Consider the following 4,753-nt stretch of genomic DNA (forward strand, 5'->3'; position numbering starts at 1 on the left):
GTCCCACAGGGACCACATATGGACTCACCACTGACCCATGTTCCACGGGAGATACACGTGGACTCACCACTCACCCACTTTCCACCACTGACCTATGTTCTACCTCTGACCCACGTTCCACGGGAGCCACACATGGACTCACCACTTTCCTGTGTTCCATGGTGAACATGCTTGGTCTCACCACGCACCCACGTTCTACCACTGACCCACGGTCCACAGGAGTCACGTGTGGACTCACCACTCACCCACTTTCCATGGAACCTCGTGTGAATTCATTGCTGACCTGTGTTACACATGAGCACCACATGTGGATTCCTTACTAATATGCATGACACAGATCACACATGAGTTCCTTACTACACACAGGATACCACGCGTGGAGTCCCTGCTGGCCTGCATTGCACGTAGGAACATCTGTTATCCTGTACCATGCACGGGATGACATATGAATCCCTACTGTCCCGTATTACACAGAGGGTACAGCATCTGAATTCCTCAAAATATTTACCCAGGGGGCCAGAGCAATAGGACAGCAGGAAGGGCACTGTGGCTGACCCGGGTTCGATCCCCAGCATCCCATAGGGTTCCCCAAGCACCACCAGGAGTGATTCCTAAGTGCGTGCAGAGCCAGGAGGAACCCCTGAGCATCTCCAGGTGTGGCCAAAAAATTACAAAAAAAATATTACCACACATGTCCCAGCTCTCAGAAGCACATATGTGTACAGGTGTGTGTGCACATACACACACAAGCACACACAAACATACATACCCCTACACGTTCATACACACATACATACACACATGCATATACACACATGTACACACAGCACACACACAAGCACACGCATGCATATACACATACATGTGTGCCCACACACATGCATACACACTCATATCCATGCACACACAGCACACACATGCACACACAAAAGTACACGCATGCATACACATGCACACGCATGTGCCCACACTCATGCATATACACAAATGCACACACATGCACAAACAAAAGCACACAAAAGCACACGCATGCATACACATGCACACATGTGCCCCCAAATGCATACACACATGCATATACACACATGCACACACAGCACACAATACACACAAGCACACACATGCATACACACATGCGCACCCACACACATGCATACACACTTCTATACACGCGCACACAGCACACACATGCACACGCAAAAGCACACACACATGTGCCCCCACATGCATACACACACGCATATACACGCATGCACACACATGCACATACATGCATACACACATGTGCCCACACACGTATGCATACACACATATACACACAGCACATACATGCATACACACGCAAACACATGCACACACACACGGAAATGCACATGATCACACACAGGCCTACGCACATTCAGACACACACACAAGCACACACACGCACTCACACACATGCGCACACACGTGCACACCCCCCCCATGTCAGGGTACAGGGTAAAAGTGGTTTCTGACGAGCTGGAGCCGGAAAAGAAAGTGAAAGTGCTTCTAGGCCTCCCGCTGGCAGGGCAGCGTCTTGGGGCCCACCTGACGGCGTCCCTCCCTCCAGCCCAGCCCCTCAGGGCCAGGGTTACATTTCCTGGGGGTGCGGAGGGTGACGCCTGTGTCCGGGTGTTCTGAGCCTACGAGCAGGCCCTGTTCTCTCCTGCCCCTCCCTGGGTACCTGCCGGCCTCGCCCTTGGCAGGCCCTGGGCCGTTTGGGATTCAAGGTCAAGTCTGGACCTGACCGGGCAGGTCACACCTGACTGGGGCCCCCAGCTCTGTGGTTGCCATGGAGATGCCCCCAACTCCCCTCCTGATGGAGGACCCTTTCTTTTGGGCCCCTCGTTTCCTGTCTGAGACTTGGGGGAGGGCCTGGGGGGGGGGTACCGATTCACTCCAGGACACACGCTCCTGAGATTCAGGGGGTCCTTGGACCATCAGCCAAGGCAAGACGCTCCCCCCGAAGTCTCCACACTGGGCTTCTGACCCCCTGCCCAAGAGCAAGTCCACCTCAGAAGCTCGGTCATTTTTTTTTGGTGGGGGGTCCCACCCGGCGATGCTCAGGGCTGACTCCTGGCTCTGCAATCAGGAATCACTCCTGGCGGTGCTCAGGGGACCTTAGAGGATGCCGAGGATTGAACCCGGGTCGGCCGCGTGCCAGGCCAACACCCTCCCCGCTGTGCTATCGCTCCAGCCCCTTCAATTTTATTTTAAATCTGAATGAACACAATACATAAAAAAAAAAACTGGGGTCGGAATGATAGCACAGCAGGTAGTGCATTGGCCTGGCATGCAGCCAACCCGGGTTCGATCCCCGGCATCCCATAGGGTCCCCCGAGCACCGCCAGAAGTAATCCCTGAGTGCCGAGCCAGGAGTCAGCCCTGAGCATCGCCGGGTGGGACCCCAAAAAGCCAAAACAAATAATTACATAAATAAATAAAGTCGTATCCAGACACTTGGCCCTCAGCAAGTGAGTCAAACATGACGTCAGGCCTGGTGCCCGTTAGAATGGAATGACTCACAGAGGCTGCGTCAAAGCTGTCACCCAAGTTCTCTAGAATCAGGGCGAGTCTTTGCTTCTCTGCTGGTCTCTGAGAGGTAACTGTGTCTTTTTTGATGCTCAGGGCTGAGTCCTGGATCTGCACTCAGGGATCACTCCTGGCGGTGCTCGGGGGACCCTAGGGGATGCCGGGGATCGAACCCGGGTTTTATTTTTTTGAGGACCCTTCCTTTTGAGTCCCTCGTTTCCTGTCTGATTCCAAGTTCTCTAGAATCAGGGCGAGTCTTTGCTACTCTGCTGGTCTTGAAGAGGTAACTGTGTCTTTAGTTTTATTTTTTGCTGGCGGGGATGGGGGTGGGGGTTTGGACCACAGTCGGTGGTACTTGGGGCTATTCCAAGGGATACATGGGCACCATTTGGTACCTGGGCCTTGGGCGTGCATCATGCTCTCTGCATTTGAAATCCTATCCCCAGACCCAAAGACCTACTTTCTGCAACTTTTCAAATTCTTTTAGTAGCATATTTTGAAAAATATCTCTGGGTGTTGAAATTCAAGTTTCTCCAGGGCCCGGGGAGTGATCAGTATAAATGCTGAAGAGATAAGACAAGGAGCACTGAGGCAGGACCGACAACACAGCAAGGAGGGCATTTGCCTGACATGCAGCTGACCTGGGTTCGATCCCCGGCAACCCACAGGGTCCCCCGAGCACCACCAGGAGTGATTCCTGAGCATGAACATTGCTAGGTATGGCCCCAGAAAGCAAAAACAAACAAGAAAATCAATAAATAAAGTCCTATATATTTTACATACTTAAATCTAAGATGCTGGGACCACTCTCCACACGTCCGGATGAGCCTCATGCATGAAAGAACTGGCAGAGGAACCCAGGCATGCGGGTCCCGGGGCTGAGGTCTCCAAGCCTGCTCGGATTGGGACTGGGCCTTCTCCAACCAGACCCCCCATCTTCCAGTATGTAGGCGTCACACCCACCAGCTGCCGCCAGTGCCAGGTTGGTCCCATCAACGGCCAAGACACAGAGACTATAAAACCCAGCTCCCGGAAGCGTGCAGCCACATTTGCGGCCGTGCGACATTTTATTATCTTTCCTTTGGAGAACCTGGCAGGCTACAAAAATTATCCTGCCCGCATGGCAGAGTCTGGCAAACTTCCGTGTCGTACACGCTATGCCAAAAACCAGTAACAACGATGGGTCTCATTCTCCTAATCCTGAAAGAGCATAGAAATGGCTCTTTTAAAATCTCAGGGCTAGGACGAAGGAGACGTTACTGGTGCCTGCTCGAGGCAATCGACGAACAACAGGATGATCGTGATCGTGATCGTGAAATTTAAGATGAGGGCATCCGCTTTAACTTTTTTTTTTTTTTTGGTCTAAGTTCTCTTGGAATCTGGGAGGAGGGAATCACTTTCTGGATGAATTTTATCTTGAAAACCCCCCAGTATTTTCTTGGGGGAAGACACTCTCCTTAATTGATCACATGCCCGGATTGGGATACTTGTCACAAAGGAAAAAGGTGGAATTAGACAAGAGGCGGATTGTGAGGGCTCATTAATCACAATTCTGCATGTTCCTCCTGAACATACAGGAGGAAGGAAGGAGGGAAGGAAGGAAGGGAGGGAGGGAGGGAGGGAGGGAGGGAGGGAGGGAGGAGGAGGGAAGGAGGGAAGGAAGGAAGGAAGGAAGGAAGGAAGGAAGGAAGGAAGGAAGGAGAGGGAGGGAGGGAGGGAGGGAGGGAGAGGAGGGAGAGGGAGGGAGGGAGGGAGGGAGGGAGGGAGGGAGGGAGGGAGGAAGGGAGGGAGGGAGGAAGGAAGGGAGGGAGGGAGGGAGGGAGGAGGAAGGGAGGGAGGGAGGGAGGAAGGGAGGGAGGGAGGGAGGGAGGGAGGGAGGGAGGGAGGGAGGGAGGATGGATGGATGTCTAGGGACCCAGTTTGAAGTTTATACATTTCCACTGTCTACACAGACGGTACTCAGTGTACAAGACACTTCTTTTGGCGGGGCAGAGTGATAGCCCAGCGGGGAGGGCGTCTGCCTTGCACAGGGGTCCACCCGGGTTCGATCCCCGGCATCCCCTAGGGTCCCCCGAGCACCACCAGGAGTGATTCCTGAGTGCAGAGCCAGGAGTCAGCCCTGAGCATCATTGGGTGGGACCCAAAAAGAAAAAAAAAGAGAGAAGAAAATAGTAATCAAGTCTAGGGGTACAACAGATAC

This window comes from Sorex fumeus, unplaced genomic scaffold, assembly GCF_029834395.1.
Source record: "Sorex fumeus unplaced genomic scaffold, SorFum_2.1 ptg000188l, whole genome shotgun sequence".
Taxonomy (NCBI): domain Eukaryota; kingdom Metazoa; phylum Chordata; class Mammalia; order Eulipotyphla; family Soricidae; genus Sorex; species Sorex fumeus.